We start from the raw sequence: 10,050 nt of genomic DNA on the forward strand, positions 1-10,050 counted from the left end.
TTTTTTCAGAATTAAAAAAAAAGCAAAAACCTTTGTCAACTATCTATTTTGCCTATAATATTGTTTACTGTTTCAATCTGATTTTAGGGTAATGACACACGTAAGCTGTTCTTTAGCTGTGGGGAGGGGGCCGATCAGATTGTGAATGGCTTTGTTGCTTATTTAAATTATTGAGTGCTAACTTTTGCCTTCAGCTGTTGTTGTACTATAACTCACAGAACAGAGAAAGTTGCACATCAATGACTGAAGAGCTGCAGGCTTTGCAACCCAAAAACTGCTCCAATCTATTATACCTTCTGTCTCTCACTACCTACAACTGTATTGGAGCCCCACTTCGTGCAGCGTTAGGGCTGTCACCCCAATTTGCACACCCTAAAGACACCTAGCATCTGTGTTGGATTTAAGTGATTACAATTTGAACTGGGAGTATCCACTTCCATGACTGCTCATAATGGATTCTAGAAAATGCCCCAATTTTCTAGATAAATTAACCAGAATACACTTACCAATTTCTACCAATCAGAAATGTGCTTCTTGCAGTAGTTAGATCAAAGGTAATGGCTGATTGGTTGCTAGGGGTTACTGTACTTTTGCTGATACTGTACTTTTGCTGTTACTGCACTTTTGCAAATATGCTTAGTAAATGAGCCCCTAACCTGTAACGTTTGGTATCAGGGGCATAAAGTTGCCTAAGGCCATAAGCTATTATTATATTAAGGCATACTGGAATAACAGCAGTTAGGCAGATTAAAAAAAACAAAAAACTAAAAGGTTGAACTTAATGGACTTGTGTCTTTTTTCAACCTTACTTACAAATGTTACTATGTTACAAGAAAACAATAATTAAACAATGTTATGCATTCGGTGCTTACATGGGGCCTTAAAAAGAATAGACAGTGCTTCCTCCTGCACGCATTTAAACTGACCATAGGGAAGCGCAAGTAAAAATACTTGTCAGTACAAGCCCTTGCTTTTGAACTGAACAGTAATGGTTCACAAAGATAAAAAAATAAGATTTGTTTTGATGCTCAAATAAGGTTTCTTGTTATTCTCAGTAAATTATTTTATAAAAATGGCTCTTTCCAAATAATTTTGTATTTCAGCATGACCATCTCTGAAGTAAAAGATATGCATTATACACTGATAAATGCACGATAAATGAAACATAACACTTTTGCCACTAAAAGGGGTTAAAGTAATATTCTAAAGTCCAAAGATATGATCATTTGTATTCATGGCCTCATTGCCTGTCACAATACAAGCTGCTAAAATATAACTTCACCTGTTCAACATAATGGGGTATGACAACATGAAAGAATATGTGATACTGGATGTGTAAATTTAGAAGGAGACATATTATACCAGGCAATGAGCCTATAATACTATGGAAACTCCTATAAATTAACTGTAGGAATGTTGCTTACTATACTTCATATTATATCCTCATACAGAGGTAATGCACATAGGCCACCAAAATGTCTCTGTGGGTAACTTAACTGTTATATGCAACTAGTGTTATGGTGCAAAAATAAATTGTAACCAGTTCGGGCTTCTGACTATAACATAAAATCAATTGCTGTTATTTATGTCTGCATAACAGAGGCAGATCCACCAATTGTGATACAGATTGAATTCCACTGGTGTTAACAGTGAAACAATGATCCACGATCCTGGTAAATATTTCCCCTGTTTAATGGTTTCATATTCCGCCAAGTTTTACAGATTCTTTTCATTCTAGCTTCTTTGGTAGTAAGGAGCAATGAAGGCTGGAAAACTGGTCCAGTTTCCAATGCATTGTCTAATTTATGATCCTTTGACTCCAGTCTCTCTTGGAAACTCCTCTACATTTTTACATACTGTATATAGCATCTATACACATTTGCCAGAACACTCTAGTCTTCTTGAAAACAGCCTCACATCTATGCTGTGCTCCAAAAGGTCACAGAGATGTGTCTGCTTATTAGGGCACAGTACCAAATATATAATAAACACAAAATATGGAAAAGTGCTAGGGGCTAATGTGTAGTTAGTCCTTAAATTATTTGCTGGGTTTTAGTTGACCTGTATCAGGAGACAGGATAATTTAGAATCACACTGCAGATTTGTCGTTTGTTTGAAGTGGTTAAATATAATCACGTGCAGCCTCAGACCAACCAAGTCAATGAAAATTCCATTTGCTGGTATTTTATAATGCAGTGCACCAGGCCCGGACTGAGAATTAAAATAGGCCCTGGCATTTCAGGTATATAGAGGCCCAATCAGCCCACATAGAGGCCCAAACAGCCCCCACCAGCCCACTAAATACTGACTTTCTATGGGACCTTATAGCAGCCCCTCTGGCATTTGCCAGAACCCACAGATTGCCAGTCCGGGCCTGCAGTGCACAATTAAATAAATGATACCATGCCTGGCAAGTGCAATCCGTATGGTTCACAATGTGAATTAAACCAAAGAATATTGCTATAACTACTTATTTATGTATCTTTTATCTTACAGATGAACTAATTAAAGGAAACATCGTGTTCACATTGATCTGTGGATGCCATCTCACGCAAATAATCCAGAAATGAAGTGAATTCTGAAACATAGTAGGGCACTTTCAGAAATATACTACAAATCATATTGTACTGCACAGAGTGAGAACTGGCAGTAAGAGAAAAAGGTTACAGACAATTACATGCATACTGTATATGTCGACTGATATGTTATCAAGATGTAACAGAGATCGGTATGCTCACAGTCTCATTCTGCTCACAGGAGCATTCTGTGTCTGCAAATACAACAATGATGAGCACAATAGGTGTTTCTGAAGACTGATTTTTGTTTGTCGGTTTTTAATCTTTTATCCTAAATTCGTTATGGACTGCTAGTCCTGTCCAGCCTCTTCTGTAGTGCTATTGTTATTTCATACTATCCCTAATTTCTTGAATAATGACTTCTTTTTCTCTTTTTAGAGATCTATGATCAATTTGGCCAACCGTTACTCAGTGTTTGTGTGTTACAGCTTAATAAGCATGTGAGTCTTTAGAACTGAAAATATGGTCAATTGATGACCCCCACTGGTGTGTGTGGGAATTTACTGCTAAACCTGGAAGTCTAGGGGCTCGTTCTTTCATGTGTTCCAAGCATTCAGCTCACATTTCAGCTATGCATATGTATGGCCAAATCACATAAGATGCATTCAGGCTACAGCACAAATCAGATTCTACTACTGTTCTGTTGCAGCCAAGGGCAATAACTACCAATTAAAACAATTGAGTCAAGTTACTATCCCTGATTTAAGAAACAAATTGACCAAGTCTTCTGTCATGCAATTTGTATGCTTTGCCCAAAAATATAACCTGTGATATATTTATAATATATAAATACCAAATCTTCAACAAAAAAATTTAGGCAGATCATGCCTACAATTTACAAATTCAAATTTGAGGACAAAAAAGCGCAACAATAGCAACTGTGAACATATAATCATTCAGTGATCCAGAGGTTTAAAATTAATAGATTTGTGGAGTTTGGATTCAATTTGGGAATCTTGCAAAAAAGTGCTGGAATTTGGCTACATAACAATCTAATCCTGGATTTTTGAGTCCCAATAGCTAGTGAACTTTGAAGGCTAACATCTGTGAATTTTAGAGATAATTATGACAATATAAGACTCATTTACTAAAAGAGGGCAGTGCCAAAACTCAATGCAGTGCTCAATGTTTTTCAACTATAATATAATAATACTATTTTTTCCAGCATTCCTTCTGCCGTCATTCCAGAGGCATGACTGTATACTGTAGGTACGCATTCCTTACTGTTACTTGGAAAGAGCTTTATAATAAAGGATTGTAACTGTTTTCTACAGGGCTCCCTTGCACCAGATTGCACTGCACTTGTTTGGTGAAATAGTTTCCTCATTTTCAAAGCAGTAGCCACAACAAAATACAAGTCAATAAACTGTGTATCTGCTTGAAGAGTCATGAGACTTTCGCAAATTCAGCATGCAAAGTGCAATTTTGGATGCAATATACTATGCTTTTATTAACCAGAATGCAGAAGTTATTCTCACAATTTCTGCATAATTGCAGTCAGAGTGTGAGATTCCTCTACATAGTAACATAGTAAGCTATGTTGAAAGACACACGCCCATCAAGTTCAACCTTTTAGGGGGCAGCAGGAGATGCTTACATTCCTCCCCCAACCCTAATGGACATGGTGCTGCTGAAAGCAGGCAGCACTATATTCATGGGGCAAGTACAGGTTCTGTGGCTGTTTCAGAATGCTGAGACCTGCAGGAATTCTTCAAAGGGCAGGGTGCAAAATATATAAAATACTATGGATTGAGCCAGGTTTTGCACTTTCCACCCTGTCCTGCAATTTGTAAATTACCCCTATAGGGAATTCCATGTGGGTCATAAGCAACAGAGAACAAATACACACATAGAAAGAAAGCAAAAATGTTTTATAGAAGAAGCCATAGGCTGCTATCTGGGTGAACCATTCTTTGTAAAAACATTAAAAACCACTGTGTTGTTGACAGAGTTCATGATTTCACAGATGTTAAATGAACAGATACTTCTAATGAGAAATAACTCTTTTGTTCTAAGGCACACTGGTAATGAGAAAGAAAATTAATATACTGCTAAATCTACAGTATATTTGATTTTTCTGTATATAAAGCCAAAAGGCCTTTTCAGTGTTTCCTGCATTTTCTCTGTCCCAGTATTTAGTCAGGTCAGTACAGGATTACAACTATATGAGCACAACTGACTCTTTTACTATTAGTGCTATGCACTAAAACATTAACAGAATTGCATGAACAAAAACACCTCCTCTAATAGCACCTATAGCCACTTGCATCTGCTGGCAGTGAGCCCATTGCACCTTGTACTGCCACTGAGCACAAGACACAGCACTCAGAGCTCATAGTATAAGGTATAAGGATCCTGCCACTAAGCAGGCATAATGTATTGGCCTTCCTGCAAATTATGATCATGCATTCAAAAATTTTAGCTAATCAGAACTTGGCTACTCTATGCATCTAGTGTTATACATTACTATTTTTTGCAATGTGTTTTTAGAGAGATCCATATTTAATATCTGCAGGTGGGATAGCCCTATGAGCACTGTTGGGATACACTACTGTGTCAGCCTAGAGCCCAGTGCAGCAACAAAATACAAGAGCGGGAGAGCATGTTAAAACAGGGTTGCTTCTAAATCAGAAAATGAATATATAGTACTGTATATTCTTCACTTTTTAAGAGATTAAAAAAAAGCTTTGAAAGCATGATGTTTGTGGTCAGGTCATTACAACAAATTTTCAGACTCCTTTTTTTTTGTGGATACCCCTGTTGCAATTTTTCCCCAGTTAGAAATTGCTAAGACTATTAAGGTATTGCCACAACTTTAGCTGTGAAATATTTAAGGCATTAGAAAAAAAAAGTGTAATTATATATCAGTACAAGCAAGAGTTGCTGAATTTGATACTTAGAGAATATACTGTATTCTTTTTCTTTATACTTCCATGCCATTAGCATGCCCCAGACTTTCCTTTACCACAGCACTATGGAGTGGAGTATGTTAGCACATTACAAATAAACACAGCACTGTATTCCTACATCTGCAAAACGGAACCACATGAAATGGCCATAGAAAAATAAATAGGAGGCAAGCCCTCATGGAATCAGACTGGTGCAAATTACCCAAATTACCTGGCCCCCAAGTGTCATTTCTCAACACTGAAACAATGTTCACATCAGTTGCAACACAAAACCACCCGTGTAGTTCACAGGACTGGGCATATTGCAGAGCAAGTACAGCTTTCATTGCACAGCGGAACAAACTATTCGGTTATTGAATGCTGTCTTTATTGTCTAGCCTGAACTATAAGGGTTAAAGGAATACTTTAAAGAAACAAATGAGAGCCAGTGTTATTATGAGAACCCAGGGGACTATATTATTTGCATGCAGTCCATTGAGTAGTTGCAAGGCTACAAGGGGTGCAGATATTGCCTCTGACCTGAGGGGGCCTGATGGGCACAAAAAACCAGCTCTTTCACCACAGAATAAAAGAGGCAAATGTACAATCCCACATCAAGGGATTAATGGTAATGAATGGATAGAATATGCATTATGATGTATATATATATACACATACACTAATACACATATATAATTAATACACTAAATTAAGTATTATTTTATTGGTAACAATCGTCTGATCTTAGGAAAAAAAGAACTCAAAATCTCTGCCTCTTGCATATTAAAATGGTGTTGGAGCAGGCTAAATGCAACAATACATTTATTTAGCATTTAGTATACGTATAATCATCTCTGTTTTAACTTCTGTGTGCAATATTTTATTAACCGCAGGAAAACCAAGTCTAGAAGGTCCATTGGCAACATACTAATTATTAACATAAATCCAACTTTTGCTAAAAAGTTTTGCATTCAGTCTGAACCTAATCCCAGATATGGAGGCTTACTTATAAATGTGCAATACAGAATAAATGTCGAAAAAACAGCAGAAAAGAAACAGCAAGATTTTTTTTTGAGAGCTACATCTATACAATTCATATATTTATCAAAGTGGGTATGCCAAGTTGCAATAAAAATAGCACCAGTATTTGATATTACTGTAGACATTGCATAGTTAATTGAAATCAACAATGCAGGTTCATTTACAATTACACAGTTTTTAAGACTTTACATTTAGTGGCAATCATAAAAAAAAACTTTATAAAAATGCATTTCTATATATATTCCCCTTTAATGTGCTGCTTCCCCTACATCTAATCTCTTTTTGCCTCATTTCAGATTTCGTTAGCCTTTCCCTTTGTTTCATTCTTTATTGAAGATGTATTTTGAGAAATTCTTTGTGGTTACTCTTCATAATTCTTTAAAAATTAAAAAAAAATCTTTTTCTATATTTCTAGATCTTTTTTGTCATTCGTGCTGCTGTTGCTAATACTGATTTAACCAGGGGATTAAAACATATGACAGTATGTTTCAAGCCTGTACATTTAGCCACAATGAGTTTGAGCTCTCTCTGGCAGAGGAGGGGTTAATAGTCTATCTGAGCTCTGAGAGAGTGCAGGAAAGTGCACTACTTGTGATCATGCCTCTATTACCCTACTCGTCCTTAGTTTGCTGTCATGTGCATTAAATCAGACAGCCCTTATGTGCAATATCTAAAATTGCCGTCATTTTACTCCTTTTTGTCTTCCCACATTTCCATGAAGATGCAAGACATCAGTGTCTATCATTTTTATACCGTACATCCTTGATGTGTCTCTTTTAAACTTTCTGCATATAAGTAAGATGTATTTATATTTAAATTGCAGCTGAGAAACCTTAATTTTATACAGCTTCAAGTCTTGGAACAATTTTAGAAGATTCATCTATTTTTCTTTTTAGAATATTGCCTGTTCTTATGTGGAGTTGCGAAAATTCATGTGACTTAGGCTAAAAAAAACGCCAAGTTGCTATAGCAAAATTAACAATGAAAGGCACAGTGTCCCTAAAATATGTTGGAGATGCATGAAGTGCAGTTGTCTGGGGTAATTGAACTTGCACATGTGGTGTTTTGCTGCCCATGCAAAATCGCTTCTTAGGAAATAGAACAGCAATGTTCTTGGACACATGCCTTATAGTCACTGCAGCAATGCTCATTAATGAGTAGCCAATTACCTTACTTATATAGGCAAGATTATATGTCCTTACCACTTGCTGTGCTTAGTACAGATCCAATAACAAGAGCAGAAATTGAAATCAGTGCAAGTTTAGAAATTAACTGCAGTATGTCCCTATCTACAGTAACTTAAATGCAAGTGTATTAGCAGCATTCATGTGCTTGGGACTGAAAACAGGACACTGTGTTGGTGAAAATATGCACATTGTACACACTGTACATTGTTTATGTCTGGGCCTCACTAGGGAAGTGAGAAATTAAAGACAAGACAATTGCATTTTCAGAGCCAGATTAACACAGACCACTCCCAGATCTGTTTTTTTTTTTTCTAAATTACAAGCGTAAGGAGACTCTATTATTGGCTTCACTTGCTTGTAAAAATCTTCATTCTCCTTCCTCAAACTGCTTTTTAGATTTTGTCCTTGATTATTTGAAATCGACAGAACAACACTCGCAACCTAAGAGGACAGATTATTTGTTCAACTATAGAATTTGTTTTTTTTGTAGTCAGAATTGGTACATCAACTTTTTTGAACCTAAGGTTTATGAAACAACAAATAGTGGCACAGGACTCAATCTCTCTCACCATGTAGATCAGGTGGTCCAGATGCAACAGCCCCAGATCTTCAGCTTGGGGAGCAGATAAACCAATGGCACAAAACAAGACACATCTCCATGGCCCTATGCATTTCATACCCCCCCCCCGGGGGCACTTGATCATAGCGGCCTTAGGTTTATGGCACAATAGGCTGCGGTGATGGCAGAAAGTTTCAAGAAGTGGTTTGATGCACTTTTTGAAATTGAGAAAATAAATACAGGATTACTGAAATAAACATTGCTGTTGTTAAGATTGGTTAAAAGGAAGTGACCTGCAGCATTCTTCACAGTTTTTATCAAAACATCAATTGTGCCACAGCCCATACTAAAATGGGCCTACCTGCAAACTAGACTTAGTAAGTGATATCAAATATACAGACTTCCAAAGCAGTGCCAAAGGATGATAGGATCTCACAAGAGTCCTGTCAGTATCAATGCCACTGTTCTATTATGAATGAAAATAAGTACATTTATTAGAATTTTGCTGGTCAATAAGATGCACAATAAGAACCAGGATTGCTTTTCAAGTTCATGAAAGTGTGGTCTATATTTTCCTAGAAATCTTATGTTTTATGTTACCCTTAAAGATTTACAAAAGTGGAAACAAAGGTTTCTGGTATTAACAAAAATGAAAGCAGAGAGAATACTGGGCAGCTGATATAGCAGTTCCAGGACACAAAAATAAACATGGAGCCAGGGAAAGAATTGCTTTAGGAAAGGAAATAGTACATTGCTATACTCTAAATATTTAACATGCTTGATAATTTGAATTGTGGAAGCTTAAATGAAAGAATATTATGCAATTAAAAATATTCCTTATTTTGAAAACTTCACAAGATAATTATTTCAACCCCATAAGTGACATGTGATCTTGATGTCCTGCAAGAAGCCATTTCTGAAAGCCGCTATTTTACTAATAGTAATGGATCGAGTAGTTTGCATTGCAGTTTTTGACACTTGGGGGCAGATGAATATCGAAGTCGAAGGATTTTGCGCAATTCGTTCGATCGAAGGAATAATCGTTCGATCGAACAATTAAATCCTTCGAATCGAAGGATTTTAATCCATCGATCGAAGGATTATCCTTCGATCAGAAAAAACTTGGAAAGCCTATGGGGACCTTCCCCATAGGCTAACATTGACTTCGGTAGCTTTTAGGTGGCGAACTAGGGGGTCGAAGTTTTTTCTTAAAGAGACAGTACTTCAACTATCGAATGGTCGAATAGTCAAACGATTTTTAGTTCGAATCGTTCGATTCGAAGTCGCAGTCGAAGGTCGAAGTAGCCCATTCGATGGTCGAAGTAGCCAAAAAAACACTTCGAAATTCGAAGTTTTTTTTCCTCTATTCCTTCACTGGAACTTAGTGAATGGATTTAATCGTTCGATCGAACGAATTGCGCAAAATCCTTCGACTTCGATATTCAAAGTCGAAGGATTTTAATTCGCCAGTCGATTATCGAGGGTTAATTCGACCCTTAATACATCTGCCCCCAAGTGTCAGTGCACTTACAGAGGAGAATCCCTTACAGAGGAGAATACATTTCTGTAATAGATGTACGTGCATAAATTAAGCACAGTATATATAAAGCCCTAAGATTGACAGTAAAATGGACAATAAAAGTAACATAAGCCAGTATTTTATTTAAACAATGCCATTTACATACATGTAATAATTATAGAATAGTTGTAGTTATTTGAGCATTTCATTCTTTATTTCTCAATTGGTTCTGTTGGTAATTCACAAAAGAGTATTACTGTAGCTTGCTATGATCTTATAT

Source organism: Xenopus laevis, chromosome 8L (genome assembly GCF_017654675.1).
Source record: "Xenopus laevis strain J_2021 chromosome 8L, Xenopus_laevis_v10.1, whole genome shotgun sequence".
In the NCBI taxonomy this organism is placed as follows: Eukaryota; Metazoa; Chordata; class Amphibia; order Anura; family Pipidae; genus Xenopus; species Xenopus laevis.